This window comes from Ixodes scapularis, unplaced genomic scaffold (assembly GCF_016920785.2).
Source record: "Ixodes scapularis isolate PalLabHiFi unplaced genomic scaffold, ASM1692078v2 PGA_scaffold10__122_contigs__length_95168666, whole genome shotgun sequence".
Lineage (NCBI taxonomy): Eukaryota > Metazoa > Arthropoda > Arachnida > Ixodida > Ixodidae > Ixodes > Ixodes scapularis.
This window is the reverse complement of record NW_024609836.1, coordinates 45,052,336-45,070,741: the sequence shown is the minus strand read 5'-3', so window position 1 is coordinate 45,070,741 and position 18,406 is coordinate 45,052,336. Positions and strand designations below refer to the sequence as shown.

The window sequence follows — 18,406 nt, the reverse complement described above, 5'->3', positions numbered from 1 at the left end:
GAATCTCAGCTCACTGTATGAAAATAAAGTCAGCGCTAGCTCGCATTGTGCACCAATTCGTCTTAGTGACAGTTCCATTCGAAAGACGGATCTCCAGCGGCCGTAAAGGCCCGCAGAGGCTTATCGCGAGTAAAAGGAGTATGCGGCCTGCCGCGTCCCATATCTTTCTGGTGGACTCGCTGTCACTCCAAAATGCAGCGTGACCCTACCGGATTTCGAAGAAGCTTCTTCGGGGCTATGCGATGACCAAGCCATAACACCGACGCCTCAAAATGCTCTCATTTAACTTTTTATTTTATGTTTTAGAATGAAACGCGAAAGATGTAACAAGAACATATTAAATGTGGCTGGCCACACGTAGAGGAAAGTTTTGAGAATGGCCGGTTTGAGAAGGTCCAATGAGAAGGTTGAAACAATGACAAGCTCAAATGAGAAACGCCCCCACCACAGGTAGGTAGAGAAACTAGACTTAAACGATGGAGCAGCTCAAACTATGAAGAGCTTTTGCAATTCAATGGCCGACGCCTCCTGCGGTACAGGCTGAGCAAAGGCTGGAGACGCTTACACACAGTCAACACTTTCAACTAGTTCTTACAGCTCATATTGCGAACGCGGCCCATAACCCCGATCGAGCAGTCGGAAACCTTCGTAAAGTTATAGGCACACTACAAGTAGGTAGCTAGTAGGTATACCTACTTGCTACCTACTTGTAGTGCGCCTATAGATTCAAGAGGGTTTCCGACTGCTCGATCGGGGTTATGGGCCGCGTTTGCTATACGAGCTGCGAGGAGGTGCCGAAAGCGTTGATCGTCTGCGAACGTCTCCGCCTGGATGAATGGATGGATATTAATTGCTCTACCCTTTGTAACGGGGGGTAGCTTGCGCCACCTAGCCTTTCCGCCTGCTCTGCTCCTCGGCACGCGAAAACGCGGCGCATTCGCGCTTACGATCAATCTCCGCAGGAGGCGTCCGCCATTAGGTTGCAAACGCTCACCATGGTTTGAGATGGACTCTCACTGCAATCTATGCGTAGTGTAAGTTCATCTGCTTCTTCTGCAGGGGTTATGGGAACGTACGAACGTTGAGCTCTGATTGGTTCTGAATGAAGGGTAGTGGGCAGACCTCAAGGCAGCTTGCCTTTGGGGTCTTTCTACCATCCTTCAATGAGAGCCAATCAGAGCTCAGCGTCTTTCAGACGTCTCTGGAACTCTTGCGCAAGAAAGCAGACGACTTGCCCTCCGCATAGGGTCACTGCAAGCAATCATGGGCACGTTATTGCTGCAATGTAACAGTGTTACGGTTACAGTTACTCGTGTAAAAAAAGGAACCCTGCTACAGTTACAGTTGCTAAATTGAAGAAATAACTTGTTACAATTACTTTGCTAAAGAAACAACGTTACTTCGTCGTTAGTACACAAAATATATAAGAAAACATTCAAAATGAACCTTCCTTAATTAGCCTTTAAATTAGCATAAATTTTTCATAAGACATGCATGGTGTGGTTCACGGTAGTGAATCAGATTTTTTCAGGAACTAGGATTTTCCCAATAATCAATATATTCACATGTTTGGTTTTCCCTATTTAATTTTTTTACCATGAATAGCTAGCTCCCTGTACAAGATCATAATTTAAGGCAGTATTGGGGTTAATCCACAATATGATAAAACATTTATATAGTTTTTTTTTGGCAAAGTCACAGCCGACTTTAGTTTTTCGAAAATTTTGAGCTAGCAGATACCTGCTGATGATCCACGAAGAGCATTAAAATAAGTGCGACCACCCATAAGGTATACACTAATATAACAGCACGCGTCTAGATCTAGGGTATATTTAATCATGGTGGCGAGTGTACAATCGGTGAATTTTAATCTCGAATTTCTTTGGTAAAAGAAAATTAGACGGAAGGAATAAAAAACCAGTGCAATGTGAAGTCAATAATAATGTGATATATCTTGCAATCTAGATGTTTTCTTATGCCACCCCAATTAACTTGTCGGTCGAATTGCTTTCGACTGCGTGCGTTTTCGACTGCGTGGTATGAAACACAAAGCTTCTCTTGAAAACATGGAGAGCAATGTTCCGGCAACATTCCTCCGCCGAACCCGCTGAACATGACAGTGGTGCAGAAAAAGCACTGATCGAGGTGAAAACGACCACTGCGTGTAGAATTCTAAACGGCTGTTGCGATCTTTTCTCCGCCACTACCTAACCAGATCAGACACGTTTGCTCTCCTCCATCTCACCACCCCAACTAGAAGAGACCACCTGGAAAGCTCCCGACGTGAATATCTATAAATCAGCTGATGCCAAGGGCCCCTCGTCCTGGCTGAGGGCGGTCTCTCATTTTCAAGAGGAAACAAACAAGCAGAACGACGCAGACGCTTCGATCGAACACTCTTTCTCAAATGACGGCACCCGAAAAGCAGAGCAATGGGGTACAACAAACGGGTAATGGGAAACAGAAGCAATAAATAAATTGCAAAAAAAAAAAAAAAAAAAAAAAAAAAAAACCGGAAGGCAGGGCAAACGGGTTTAAGGTCAAGACCCCGCAAGAGTGAATCTGGGAGTTGAACGATTGAAATTAGAGGGGAAGGAAACGTATGTTTGGCAGAAAAAAGCCGAGGTTCGGAAAATCGTTTGTGCCGTATGCCTGCGCGCGTTTGGGGCGACGATCACCAAAAACTGTCCTTCGCGAAAGGCACTCGCTCCCTTCGCCAAACGAAGAAAGGAGAAACGCTTAAGAGTTTCTGCACTTTGTTATATCTGCGTTCGCTGTGCGTGGTACCATATACGGCGGGTACGGATGCAAACGTCCCCATCCTCCCGGTTGGCGAGATCGGCTTGGCCAAGCAGGGTCACCCACAATTTATTATTATTATTTTTTTTCCTCGTGCTCCCGACGGTTTCTGCAGCAGTTTTTGCTGTGCCCTTCCGGTATCAGGACTTGGGAGTCTCTCATGAGTGGCTAGACGATTTGGTGTTCGTCTTTTCAGTATTTTTGCAAAAAAATCTGAGAGGTAACGACATGACTGTTTACAGCTACTTTCGAAAAATAGTAACCCTGTTACAGTTACAACCTATTTTCACTAAGCACTAACGAGTTACAGCTAGACGTTAGTGAAAGAAAATCTCTGGTTACCGGTAACGCGTAAACTTTAACTAGTTACTGCCCAAGACTGACTGCGAGTAGGTTAAGAAGACTGCGTGTGCGCAGGGGGAGCGGACACTTTGAGAACTACAATGTTTGTGTTTTAATTTGAAAAAGGTAAAACAGCACACTGCAATGAGCGTTTTTTTTTTGTGTGTTTTGTACGTGCTGAATATCCTCCAACGCGTTGGATGCGAAAACGTGTAAAACTTACGAACTGATCACGCGCGTTGTTAAGTTCTCCTCCTTTATTTGCAAAGGGAAAACAGAGACGCGAACGGAGTGAATGAATGTTTCGGCGAGTCTGTTGACGTACTTATTAGGGAAGTGGGAGTCCGTCCGTCGTCGTCCCCCTTTTTGTGTTTTCCCTTCATTTTTTTCCCCAAAACTGAGTAGCTCTGCAGAATATCACTCCGCCTGCCCGCTTTTTCTCTGCGTCAATAATCGCACCTCCGTTTACATCCCGACGATATTGATATAGTTTTTTGTAAGAACGTCGCGAACTCCCGTCAATCCTGAGGTTCTATTGGTTCAACAAACCTTCGAGTTTTTGGCGAAACTCGTCAAAGTTCAATTTATTTTTTAACTACAAAAATGCCTACGTTTACAACAACAACAAAAAAAGAAATCATTAAAAAAATATTACAGTAGGCACGTAGCCAGGATATGGTTTCGGGGACGGCCCGCCCATGACAAAATGCTGTATGAGGCGGAGGGGTGGAGAGGAGGCCCCAGCAAAATAGAAAACTTCGGGGAGGGGGGGGTGGGGGGGGGGGGAGGCACGTAGCCAGGGCGCCTATGCCTTTACCAAACGTAAAGGCATAGGCGCGGGCACATGTCATCGAAATTTGCTCTCCTTTCACGGGTGCTCGTGAAAGGAAAGCAGATATAAAAGCCACGCGCTTACGCCTGTGCTTTTGCATCTGCCGCACGCAAGTCACGAGATGGAATAGAGGATTCCGTGTTTTCAAATGGATCCGAAAAAAAGAAGAAGAAAACTTCGAGAAACACCTGCCGGTAGTCAATTCGAATTAATTTGATAAACTTAAAATTTTGATGTGCCCCCCCCCTCCCCCCCCCCCCCCCCCCCTTTCTAGAAAGAAAATCGATATTTTACATTTAAGTGTGATCAGCGCACAGGATCAATGGTCCTGGGAAACTGCCACCACAGTTATCTTTCAAATTGCGGACCATTGTCGAAAGGGGTCCTGCCGCTTATCTCGTTAAAGTTCCTTCAGGACAACAGGTCATTGTACTTTCGGGTCACGACGAACGTCGCTGTTTTGATTTCCAGTTTGTGCCATATACTATTTTCCCCTTAGAAGAAGGAGAGGTTGTGTTTCTGTAACAGTGAAAGCTACGGACCATACGGATGGCATGAAATGGTGAAAAGGTGCAGTTGAAACATCTCTGTTGCATCATTTACCAGTCCACCTCACGCTGCCGTAGGGTGATGGAATAGGACGGGATGAATACCGAGCTTCCCAGCGACTACCTTTAGGAGTTGATTGATCTTAAGATATCGACCTCTATCGGAGCAACACTTGCGTTCACCTTTGGCGTGTGACAAATTACTATTGCCAATGGAAATGGCACCAACGCCAAATTCAGCTGAAAAAAGAAATATTTAATTGATACAAGCGCGCTTTTTTAAAATCTAACATACGTTTACGCCCGGGTATTATTTATTTATTTATTTATTTTTAATAGGAAACATTGCGAAATTAAACTCAAAATCTCGTAAAATTGGGAATCAAACAAAAGTAAACTCCGATAAACTTCAAATTTTCAGCAAAAAATGTCCCCCCCCCCCCCCCCCCCCCCCCCGCCCCCCGATTTTGACGAAAAATAACTCCGAAAATAGGGAATCCTAATTATGACGTTTAAGCTTCCTGCTTCGTGATTGGTCCTCCGAAATTCTTGTCAGATAATCCCGCAATTTGATAGGCTACGGAGCGATCATGAGATGTTCAGAACTGGCCACGCCCTGCCTTTCTTAAATTGTTATTGACCATGCAGTGAAGACGTAGTCGACGAGTGTTACCAATTTGTTTAAGCAAGGGAAAGCACATGCATTCACTCTGCAAATTCTCCTAGCTAAACATAGCGCGAAAAACGCCCTACATCAGACAAAAAAGAAAAAGAAACACAAAAAACAAATATCACCGCCCCCCATTTTCCCTTCCTCCTCCCCCCCCCCCCCCCCAAAAAAAAAAAAAGAAAAAAGAGAAAGAGTTGAGATTGTGGTAGAGGCTGGTGGCAGGCCCGCAGAATACCGGGCTTGTATCTAGGATAAAGGATTATACCCTTAATGAGACGTGACCTGGATGGTTGTGCTTGGCGGTAATACGTCCCTCGAGTTGGTCGCCCGCTCTATCCCTGCCGGTAAGCGTGTGTTGTTATTAATGCGCCACACTAACGTCACAAAATGAGAGCGTCCTAATTTTGTCCCGTCGTGTTGCTATTCTAGGTGCTGCAGCGACTGCAACCTATGGTTGGGTTTTTCGATGCGTTATTTTCACGGGTTGATCTCTTCGGCTTCAGTTCCGGGAAACAGGTATTGCATTTTGTTTTTTCACAAAACGTGAAAAGAGCGCCGCGAAAAAGAAAAAAAAAATGATTGGACTAGGTTTCTGTAAATTGTCGCTGCCGTGTGCATGGTGTAAAAACATGCACCGAAGTGAAGATGAGACGGGTGTAAAATGCGCTAAATGTACTGATTTCACGTGCAAAGTACATATATTCAATCTATAGATTCTACAAAAAAAATATAAAGCGTCTACTTTTTGTTAACCATTTTGAGAAAAGAAACGGAGTTATGTTTAGAAATAAAAAAGAAAACGATCTGCGCTGTGGCAGTGAGTATGCTGAAACATGCTGATTGTCACAGCCCAGACTGTTTTAACGTGAAACGTCATTTGGCTAGGTGTTCGGCATTTCGTGAAGACCCGAAAGGTGAAGCCCGGATAAAAGCGTGGCCACGAGGCTCGACACTGATTGGTTGACGGGTAGGAGAGGAGTGAGGTTCTCTACCCTGATTGGTTAACGGGAATGTCATGTGACCAGAGGAGCAGGCGAGGAGGAGCTCGACCACCTGTGCCCCTGCGCGCGCTGAACGAGAGAAGTTCGAGAGTATGGACGGCCCTGGAAGATAGCCAGGTTTATCAGTCCTCCTAGCGGTAGTATCGCTTCATTATAGGAACAACTATCGAGTGTACAAATGTTTGTACACTCGATAGTTGTTCTATCGAGTGTACAAATGTTTGTACAAATGTACAAACGCCAGACGCCTGCAGGCGTCTGGCGTTTGGAGGCTCCGAGTATCGCTAAACGTTTGTGACGCTAGAACGTTTCACGTACGCAACACAATAGACCGATCTCACAGCTAGTTTGAGTACGCCACCGCTGCCGACATGCATCGTGGGAGCAGTAGTCTTTCTGCACGCGCGAGAACCCTGCTGGAGGCCTGCGCGAGCAGAGCACGAGGCGGCATGAGCTGTCTCGTGAACTGGTGTCTGCCCAGGGATTTCCCTAGACCCCCCTGAGGGGGGGTTGAGACCCCCCCAGTTTTCCTGGACCCCCCCCCCCCCCCTTAAATCTAAAAAAAAAGGAAAAAATAAAATGAAATTATTTTTTTCAGATTAAGTAGAAAACACCACCTCTCAGCTGTATATATAGAGAAAGGGAAACATACATTACGGGTATGAGCATTTGGTTAATAGACGTCTGTAATTTAGCTAGCGGACTAAAAAAGGAACAGCTTTATATTTTATCTAGCCTCGCCTCGCCTCCCCCCCCCCCCCCCTCCTCGCCATTGGGACACCCCCCCCCCCCTGGTCGCTTATGCCCTGAATGTCCAACGAGACTGAATGTCCAACGAGCCTGAATGTCCAATCGGTCACGTGACAGGCGAGACGGAATGTACAACGAGACGAAAGGTCCAATCGAGACGGAATGTCCAACGAGCCTCAATGTCCATCGAGACGAAAGATCCAACCGAGACGGAATTTCCAACGTGCCTGTATATCCAACGAGACGAAAGATCCAACCGAGACGGAATGTCCAACGAGCCTCAATGTCCATCGAGACGGAAGATCCAACCGAGACGGAATGTCCAACGTGCCTGTATATCCAACGAGACGAAAGATCCAACCGAGACGGAATGTCCAACGAGCCTCAATGTCCATCCAGACGAAAGATCCAACCGAGACGGAATGTCCAACGTGCCTGTATATCCAACGAGACGAAAGGTCCAATCGAGACGGAATGTCCAACGAGCCTCAATGTCCATCGAGACGAAAGATCCAAACGAGACGGAATGTCCAACGTGCCTGTATATCCAACGAGACGAAAGATCCAACCGAGACGGAATGTCCAACGAGCCTGAATGTCCAACGAGTCTGAATATCCAACTGATATAGAATGAACCTTGCAAAGAATTTAGAAGACATTTCTTTGTTGAATTGTAGGACTACTGATAGTTACGGCGGTGAAAAATGCGTTCGATGAAATGGGGAACCGGACATTTCGGTGCGGAGATATCGGTACACGATCATTTCGGTATGTGTTCGCTTCGGCACCGGGCTTTTCAGTACCGGGATTTTTGATGCACGGCTGTATTGGTGTGCCGGTGAGCTTGTCCCTCTGACGTTGCTTCTGTGAAGTCCCCAAAATGAAATTAAAATTACGCTCGTGTATTTGCACACTTCATAAACCCCCCAAAACAATGTATTTATTGTTCGTTTTATATACCTAAATATAAAGATGATTTCTAAAGTTTAAAAAAATAACGTTTAAAAGGTCACACATGCTACAAGATAAAAGACCGAACTCGTTGACTATTGGCAATCTGTCACGGGTTTTATTTTAGAAGGGTCCTTTCTCTGGAGCGGAAACAAATGTGGGACCCACGAGAGTTTTTAGAATCGTTAATCCTGCTTATCCTCAGCCACCGTTTTTCCGTATTGTACGAGTTGCTGTATTTTTCTTATTTGTGTCCCTAGTCCCGCAAAGATGATGTCCCTCGCATGGGAGAAAAACGCCGGATTGAATTTTTAGTATAATCTATATTGTTCTGTGAAGTCGGTGTAGTATGCGTAATTACACTAAATTGTAGTTTTTCTTTTCTTCTTTTTTTTTTGCAAAACGAGCATCAAAGTTTTAGACATTTCTGATTGGACTTCTCGGTCCCCAGAATCAGAAATTCGATCCTCATATTAAAATTAGTGATAGAATACAACGTTCCTTTCATTAAGCCTTTGTGCAGGTAAAGTCCTCAAGTGGTGAGCTTTCGTCCGGTGATTGTCCAGAGGATTCGGCACATTGACGCTTATCGCGACGATTAGTTTCGCATTCTTCGGCCACCAAAGCGATTGCTGTCGCAGTGAACCATGTATTAAAGGGCAACTCCACTCCATTTTTACCATTTCTGGTTTATGATCTGTTTAGTCGAAGCCGGCGACCCTGAATCACGAGATATAATTTGTTTTTCGGTAGTGCGTATAGTTTTGTAGATATCGCGAATGCAAGAATCGGTCCGGCGGCACGGCGAAACCGAAACTACCGGTTGAAGCAGCTTGGCAACACTGATACTAGTGGCGCGTCGTCGGCATGACCTAGTTCTAGTCCCGCGCTGAGCCGACGCGCCGACGAGGTCGGCTCAGTCGCACGTGCAGTTTCAAAACAGAAGGTTAGATGCACATTTTCTTTTTTTACCGCTTCACTTTGTTAATATGCACCAAATGTAGTAATTTTTAGTGTGTATTTATAAATTTGCCGGCCGAAAAGCGAATCCGACTGCTATAAATATGACGCGGTCGGTGCCGGCGCAGCGTGACTGTATTTGTTTCTTGCGCGCGGACCGAGAAAACGAAATAGTGGGAGATAGATGGACAGATCTATCCACAAGTGGTCTAAGTTGTTAAAGCCAAGGTGCCTTTATGTGCACGCTAGTTAGATCAGCCGCGACCTGCTGCGTCCGGCCGATCGTGCTGGGGCAGCCGGCGAACGGTACGCGAACAGCGACGGCACCGCATCGTTCTTCAAAGACGCCTGTTTCGTGGTGAAACCCGCAAAAGCCAGCAGCCGCAGATCCCGTATGTAGGCGTCTGACGTAAAGTGCTGGGAGCAGAGCTTCGCGTTGGAGCTCGGAGTCAACGGTCTTCCGAAGTCTATCCGGCGAACGGCACCGACCCACACCTTGTGCCTCTTCCGGTCTCTTGGGAATTGGTGGAACCGCAGCTCCGAGTTGCGCACCGGGTTGTTGGTACAACCCACAGCACTACAAATCCTGATCGACATTGCCCAACGCGAGACCGGCGAATCTCTCCGGCTCCACGACGCGCGCGTGAGCGAGCAGCACCGCTTCGCTCTCTTCCGCGCTGTCGCGGAAGCAATGCTGGAATTAAAGGAACTGCCTGGACGCTAATAAAAATAGGAGAACACAGAATAATGTGGTAAACACCTCGTGCCGTCAGCAGAATCGCAGAATGCCACGGGAAACGAAGCGTTCGCGGCGTCCGTACGAGAGCGTAGGACTAGACCTACGTCATTGCCCAGTGTTGCTTCACTAGCTCACCCGGTGCCAGCGTTGCTCACCCGCTTTCGGGCCGCTAACCGAGCCGGGAGAACATCTTTAATATTGGTTTTAATCGGTAACGCGGCGTCGATTTGACGTGATATTTTGGGTATGACCGTATTTTGACCTCCTAAAGCGATATCAGTCATTTCGATAGGGTCGACTTTTTGAGTGGAGTTGCCCTTTAAGCAACAAGTAGGCAACATTAATAATCAATACTTTTTAGGATTGGCTTCCGTCGTTTATGCCTTTTCCGGTCACGTGACATGCAGTAATCGCACCGATACGTGCCCAGGTAGCATACCAAGGCTGCCATCGGATTTCAACTGGTTCTAACTCTGTCATAGAGCCGCTGCGACAGTGCGACCGTGATTTATACATTTGCGCACATTACAAGTGCACATATGACCATGGTATAAGGAAGTCAGCCCCTCGCTCGGTCTTCCCAAGTTCCATAATGCTAGAGTTGCGGGTGAACATATTCACGAAGAACCCGACTTTTATCATCTTGAATAACCCGGGTACGATTCACTATCGGACCCTTGCCAATTCTGAGAGCTGCATTTGTCATCCCCTCTTTTATTGGAAAGAAGGTCTCATTGTTGACCCCCCCTGTCACCGGAAAACTACACACCCAACCCTAATCAATTCTTTTTAGACAGTTCGACAAACGGGCACTTTCGCCCCATTCTTCATTCGGCGAATCGGCCTAGGGCGAATAGACCGATCTCACGAGGAGTTGCGCGACGCCACCGCTGCCGCGGTGCATTCTGGTACCTGTAGTTCTCCCTAGTTTTCCGGCCGCGTCGGTGCGCATTGTACGCCCGGAGTTTGGAAATTTTTGGGTTAGCACGAGACTTTTAGCCAGGTGCTGACTCATGGTTTTCAATCGGTGGCTTCACATGTTGTATGCCACGGAGCTATAATAACAGCACCAGGCAAAAAGGCCTCGGATATTATGTATTCCCGCAAGAAAGAAGCATGTCAAAGAAAGGTCGACAGAGCCGGACAGAGCGGCAGGAAAAATAACGTTTTACGATTTGTTTCGCGATTCGCTTCATAATTTATATCCATTATTGCACGTCAGCTAAAATATGTAAGATTACAGGGCACGAGACATAGAGCGTGCCGAAGTGTCCCGTAGCTGGAATCTCTCTGATCATTTGCTCCGTAGCGGCCTATTCGTTGGTCTATCTCAAATAGGACCTCCGCACTGCTTCGCGAAGGCCGTTTTAAATACACTTCTTACTCCGTGTATTTTGGTGGTTATAACTGTTATTGCGACGACATGTTTCAAACACAACTCTGCTTCAAACGATCAGGACAATCACTAAAAGAGAGCAGCGATTCCCGATATGCACAACTTGATATAAAACAACTTTTCTTCGGAAGCAGCCTTCATTTTGTTTTCGATACCAACGCGGAAACATTACATAATGAAATTTAGAAGCGCAAGACGTAATTACCGCCAAAAATGTAACAAACGAACCTCATCCATTTTGTGGTGGTCTATTAAGCTGGTGTTACTGATCCCTTCTGCACTAGCACCAGTCGAGACCGCAGAAAAAAGCTTACCCTGTCGGGCGACTGTTAGCGTTCGGATCTTGCGCAAACAAAATAAAACTGAATAGAAACTGTGCACGAAAAATCATCTCCACCCCAAGCTTTCAGGTATCTGGCATGGTTGCTTCTTTTTGATAGATGCCAGTTATTACGGCGCGTCAGGCATGGCCTTTCTGTAGATCAGTTCTTTGTGTGCAGGCTTCTCCCGCAGTTCATCTGCATCCTGTCGCACAGGCTGTCAACCAGAATAAAACAACTTCTAGAAAACTATCGCTGACCGAGAAAGTCTGTTTAGCTGCTCTTACTTGATGACTGATTAAACGTTACGCACAAGACTGAGCACCACCAAGCTCAGTTTTTCATCACATTTGATGCTGTTCCGTGGTGCTACACCAAGCCGATGGTCCCTCGAATTTTCTTGTTCTTTGCTATTGCACTAGATGTTCACTTGTTTGCAAGGTAATTGAGACGTCTGAGGAGTCGGAATGCTCGAGTAGTGGCGCCGTTGTTTTTTTGTTTCGTTTTTTCCGCGGCCGCAGTGAGATTACCCCGTGAACGGCAGTGTGCTCACGCGTTCACGAAGACGAAGAAGCAGACGACGACGAAGCAGACGACAAAGCGATTCTAAAGCGATAAGACGACTGAACTGCTTTTCTGCACTTGCTGAGGAAAGTAAGGCATCACAAACAACACAATCTTATGAAGTAAAAACATGGAAGAGAATCAAGGTGATACCGGGGCGTGCCAAATGATAATGTATGATGATGTACGTACGCGCAGCCTGACTACAAGTAGCATGGCGGCGGCACCACTTCCGGAATGCGGGCGCCAGCGCAGTTCGCTTGGTGACATCGGTCTATTGCCCTATTCGACGAATTGTCTTTCTTCCAGTTGTACAGAGACCAATGGAATTTCGACGAAGTGACTGGATTTGTGGTGCAATATGCTTCTTCTGCAAGAATAGAAAGCCACGTGAAACGCTCTATTGTTATATTCACACATGATGTCGGCTATTAGTACATCCGGGTGTGAACCTTCTGCTGCACGCCGAGACAGATGCGTAAGCGTCCTTTGTCAGCGGTCAAGCTCCTACCTACCAAGACGTCATGAACTACCTCGACAGCATGGCGAGCTTTGGAGTGCTTCCAGAAGCCAGTTAAATTACATGGGCTTCTGAAAACCACTATGCATGTCACATGCCAAAAAAAAAAAAAAAATTTGCGCACTGCTTGATACTAGTATTATCGCTCTACTCACTGACATACAAACCTATATGCAGGGAATGCATGCGTATGTAAACTGCTGACGACTGCAGCGTACAGTGAGTAGTTGTCTGTTCCAGAGATAAACGAACAAAAATAAAAATTTGGCAAATCCACACAATTGTTCTGCATTTACTCAGGAATTGTCGGGTCACACCCCCCCCCCCCCCCATGCATTTATAGACGCGTTAGATGTAGATTTAATTTAAAAAAAAATCTATATTTTTTTTATTAGTGGGAAACTACGCTTTTGCAAACTCTCGATGCCTCGCACCCACAGCCCCCAGAGCTCCTTTTAAAAAAATAAATATTGACTCTGCGCATAGTCAGAGGCGCTGGCGGGCGGTCATGTGTTTACAATGCGGGTCTCCGTATGTAGCTCATCTATATAAATCGAAATGGGCAGGGATGAGGACTGTACTAGAAATCCCTGTGATTTGAAGCGCGGCTTTCATAGACTTGCGATGCACTAGAATACCCAGACATTGCATCCCTATTATATATTTCAAACTGACTGACCTATGTCATCGGAACATTCCAAACATTCGAAATCTTAATATCAAAGGAGCGTTTGGCGTCGTACAATCGACACCTCTAACCGATTGGTACATAGCTGCGCATCGGCACTCAGCTAAATAACCACCAAGCCTTCATATAGATGAAATTATAATATTTTTGTCTGCTCTGTTTCTTTGTCGGTCCGTCAACGTCGGCTTTTGTGGCACGACATTTTAGTATGATGAAACTACAGCAATGCCTGAAGGAACGCGGACTAAATATGCACACAAGTTTGTACATTTAAGAAGGAAAATTATTCTAGCACGTGACTGCCGAGACGGAATGTCCAACGTGCCTGAATGTCCAACGAGACGAAAGATCCAACCGAGACGGAATACACAACGAGCCTGAATGTCCATCGAGACGAAAGATCCAACCGAGACGGAATGTCCAACGAGCCTGAATGTCCATCGAGACGAAAGATCCAACCGAGACGGAATGTCCAACGAGCCTGAATGTCCAACGTGCCTGAATATCCATTATTGGATCTTCCGTCTCGTTGGACATTCAGGCTCGTTGGACATTCCGTCTCGTAATCCCCTTGGTTAGAATCCTGGGGAAACCCCTGTGTCTGCCTCCTACGAACTACACTGTTAGCAAAAATAACACGCCCAGACGTGTAAACCGTTGTCCCATAGCGGACACGTCGAAACGTGTTCGTTTTACACGAGGCCATCTGTGTTTTTCGTCTACACATGAGTTGCTGTGTAAACTTAACACGCTACACCGTGTCTGCCTTCCGCAAAACCGTTTCGAGCGTGTTCCTTATGAAGCATGGCGGCCAGCGGCCGAGAACAGGCGAGAGACGAGCCCAGCGAGCCGCGCGCCTTTCAGCCGAATTGAAAGCACACAGGGCGCGTTAGTTCTCGTTCGATGTCTTTTATACACAGTAAAGTCTCCAAGCGGCGGACGTAGCTACTTGCAAAGGTACGTACGTGTGTTGTCGGCGGTCGGCGGCGTCAATAGCTTCAACGAGCCGCTAGACAAAAAAAGAAAAAAACGAATGCCGAACTCACATGGATAAATAACTTGAGCAAACTATTTAGAATTGGGCGGTAACTTGCGCCACCTATCGAGATTTCTAGCAGCCTGTTTTAAAAAAAAAGACGAGTCTGTTAACACTGGGAACGACCACGGCCACACAGCAACCCTACATACAACGCAGGCAACACAGCACACAGCTACACGGCACCGACATATACACAAACACAACAACCGACACAACGCCCGACACTTCCTACTCGATATCCATTTCTCCCCGCGGCGAATATAAGCTTGACATGTGGGGGTGAGCTCCTTGGTCACTGACCATTACAGATTTATAGAAGAATACACAAAACACGGCGCAATGGACAGCCGTGTGTTAGAACTGTTTGCATTTAAAAAGTATGGAGGCAAAATCTATAATGTTAGTCCGTTGCAATAAATAATGATATGTTAACAATAAATCTTAAACCGGTCATGAAAAAGTTCAAATTTTTGTTACTTTCTTGCTTGACCAGTGTTATGAGCAGTCCGACTAGCATGAATCAGATAGAAAAACAAATTATTGGGATTTTGTCATTACGTATACAATAATAAATGAAAATGATCCTTGCGCAAAGCATTTTTTATATATTTTTGTGAAGGACATCCGGACATCCGCCCAACACTTCACTTCCGCTAGTTGCCGCAGTTGCAGTACGGGAGCAGACGCCTTCACTTTTGGGGCGTTTTGATGCAGTTTGTTGTCGTATGTCGTGTCGGTGTCGAGAAGAGCGGTGGGGCTTGGGAGTTTGTGACCGGTGTTATTCGTGAACACTGGTGTGGGGCGCTGATGCGTCTTTTTTTTTATACTGCCACCACCCCGAACTTTGAAGATACACGGGCCCATAGCAGTGTATTATGCTGAATCGCGAGCTCCTTCTCTGTTGACGTCGCTTTCCTGGTACCACTCGTGGATACTGCAAGCGTTTAAACAGTGTGCACCGTCTCGCCTACATCCCCGGTGACGTACTCGACCTGTTGAAACTTATTGCTTCCGTCATTTTAGAGTACGCAAGGCAGATATCTCGTTGTTCTGGTTTCGGTTATAAAAGCAAGGCAAAACGCTCGTAGTTCCCGCCCTCAGTACACGTTGGACATCTTCCCCACTTTGACACCGGATAACTGAATGAACGAGGATTCACATTCACTTCCGAGGTTACTCTCGCCGCTTCCTCACCGTTGAGCAGCAGGATGAGCTGGCGACAAGCCGCGGATGAAAGGCTGGAGCATCAACAGCCCAAGCGCACTCGGTGCCGATGCGGGCGACGTGGGTTTCTGTCAACCGGGAGGCCAGCACAAACCGTGACCATTCCAGCTCTTCGTCATGACACGGTGTTGCAGAGAGCAGGGTAAAATACAGCTACACGGATCACCGAAGCAAACGACTGCTATCTTAAATCTTGGCTTGTGATTGCGCCTTTGTAGTAGATCATCTTATTCGTTTTGCTGGAGAGACGCAAACGACGAGCGTAACAAAATCGCTTGCATATTCCGCATATCTCACAAAAGCATTTACCCTGTCACCTTGCGAAAAGCGCGAAACACGGAGTCCGCACCGTACTAAGCTTCCCGTTTTTTACCTGCTTTAGAGCAGTTTGTACCTGCTTGTAGATATGCCTACTGAAACTGAAACAGGGCAGTGCCAGAGAGAAAGAGACAAAGTTGAGAAAGCTTGCTCGCTCTCTAATTTCTCAACTCTCAAGTGATTGTACCATAATAAATGCACCAACGCGTCTTCCAAAATAAAGAAAGAGCACTACGTTCACAACATAAAAAATGGTCTCAGTACATGCATCTGTGGGCAGGTAGGAAACCTTGCCCTTATTTATTCACGCCGCATGATTGCCGCAACAAACTCGTTGCAGGACCGAATCATACTCGAGCGGTGTGCGTCGCTATGCAAACGCAGTCCAACACGAAGCATAAAAAACGGCAGATTTAAGACAACAATCCGGAGTCCATTATTCAATTAAAACAACGTAATTTTGTTGAAAACGCCCGCTGCTTCTTACTCACGGTATGTGTCGGGATACTTCCACAGTTCGAAACGGAACGAGGGAAGATTTACTTTTAAAAACGCTCGCTGCGCCCTCCCGGACCAGCTGGACCGGATCAGCTGACGACGACGGGACTGTACCCGTTGAACCTCCACCACGCAACAAACAATTTGCGCTCCGTGTTAAAAGCGTGGTTCAAACAGACCCGGAATACAAAGCACCGCACCACACACGACGAATGTTTCAGCTCTTTTTCGCATCGCCGGGTTGCACCAAACAGAACGAGATCGCCGAAGTCAACGCCGCGCTGTCGTGAACCTTGGCTTGTGGTTGCGAACTCGTGGACCCTGTGACTCTCTTCGCTTTCAAAGCACACACGACGATTACAAATGCTACTTTCCGTCTTCCAGGAACATCACAGGGGCACTTCTCCGGTCACGTCTTAACTATGTGCTCGCAAACTCCGAAGCTCTATGCGAAGCTTCTCGCGTCCCGTCAAACCAAAACAGTAGCGACGCCATGCGTACTTGCCAGATTTTCTTCGGTCGAACAAAAACAACGAAAGCCAACCGGCGCTTGCTTCCAGCGTACGTCGGCGTTGCGCTTGCGCCGTGGCCAAATCGCCAGATCGCTTGCAGTTGAAGGTTGAAGCAAAAACGAAACCAACTGCAATGTCACGTGCTCACATCGAGGACACGCTTTTTATATTCATTTTAACTGTTTGGAACGAATAATTAGACCCATAACTTTATTTGTGGTGTCTAAGAAACTGTTATCAGGACCCCTAAACTAAATACAAACATGGGCGACATGAAGCAAGCCGCATTGCCATCGACCAGAAGATGGCGGCGAGCCCGGTAAGCGTGGGTTTCGCCAACGTCCTGCGACATGGCGCAATTGCTTTTGGTGCATATCTGTCTCCGAGACATGTTTCTTTCCGCGGCATTTGTCTCGACGGTCCTTTCTAAGTGTGTCCCCAAGCATTCCGGTGCTTCGATAGCCGGCAATGCCGCGGTCGTCGACGGGGGCGATGCGTGTTTTCGAGGTCGGCTACACGGTTATGCGTGTAAGACCGAACCAAAACACGTTTTTTACAAGCTCGCATGATTTCTGAACGAATTATCCGTTACTCATCGTGTAAATTTATGGTAATTTGTGTAAATGGCGTGTTTTTCACCCCAAATATTCGCCAAATACACGGGACTTGCTAACAGTGTACAGTTATGGCGGCGTCACGCATGCGTGGAACGCTTGGTGAGATCTGTCTATTGCCAAGCAATTTGTCGTATTTTTTTTTTCTTCTTGGTCTAGACGTATTTTCAGCCTCCTCACTCGCCGAGCTTTCTCCGTAGTTTGCAGTGACTGGCTCCGCAAGTGCTTCGCAGGTGAGTATAGTCACTTCAGATTTCTTAGAATACGCTTAGCGTCGGTCAAAGCTCACGGTCAGGACGCGCTTGGTAGCGACAGATTCGTCTATGGCGTTCAGTGGTAACCCCTCGCACGGCCGTATAACTTCCAAACTACGCGATATATGCTAAAGAAACTCGAATGTAACTTCCCTACTTTTTTGTAAGTTGCAGAAACGGGTAAACGTATGTCCAGAGGTGAAGGCATAGCCGAGGAAATAATGAAAACAAGAGGTCCACGATGGATGAATGGAAGACACAAAAGTCTCACATGAAGACTTACTTTTTTTTTTCTTTCCTTTCAGCTAGGGCGTAGTCTGTTGTTGGTTTAGTATGGCCGGACGAGGCCCTCCGAAATAGTTCTCTTGCCGTGATTGGGAGTTTCCTCCTTTCCCCTCGTCTCCTCTCCAACGTTCGCTCTGCTTAAGTGTAAAGAGTGGAGGGCTTTACGGGAGCAGCCTGTCCTACTTTTCTTAACCTTCAACGGACTATGTAGTCCCTCAGTCTAGGGTGTGACGTCCATCGCGAAACTGTAATAGACCTTTTTCAAAACTCCATCAAGCCACATTGGCGGTCCCAGTTCTTATGCGCAAAGCGTGTGATTGGATCCGAGTTCTCGCCAAAAGCTGACGTCAGCACTCGTGTCCAATAGAAGCTAAGCCGAGTTCACGCCGAACGCTGACGCAGTCCTGGAGTCCAACATATGCTCGGAGTACTTGATAAAACAATGGGCGACTAGGATAATCGGTGCCGTAGCAGCTATAACTGGCGCGTACTTTTGAAAAGGGTTGCATCAATGTTCCTTGCTGTCCGCGCCTTACCAGAGTGACGACAACCTTTGGAAAGGCACTGTGCCGCCTTTTCCTG

At 46.7% G+C, this 18,406-nt stretch overlaps 1 protein-coding gene across 1 annotated transcript in view; it reads right to left on the bottom strand.

Annotated features, from left to right (window-relative positions):
* The window catches only part of LOC120837335 (N-acetylated-alpha-linked acidic dipeptidase 2), a 43,233-nt gene that overhangs the window by 17,023 nt on the left and 7,804 nt on the right, over positions 1-18,406 (bottom strand). The gene's annotated exons all lie outside the window — the stretch shown is intronic.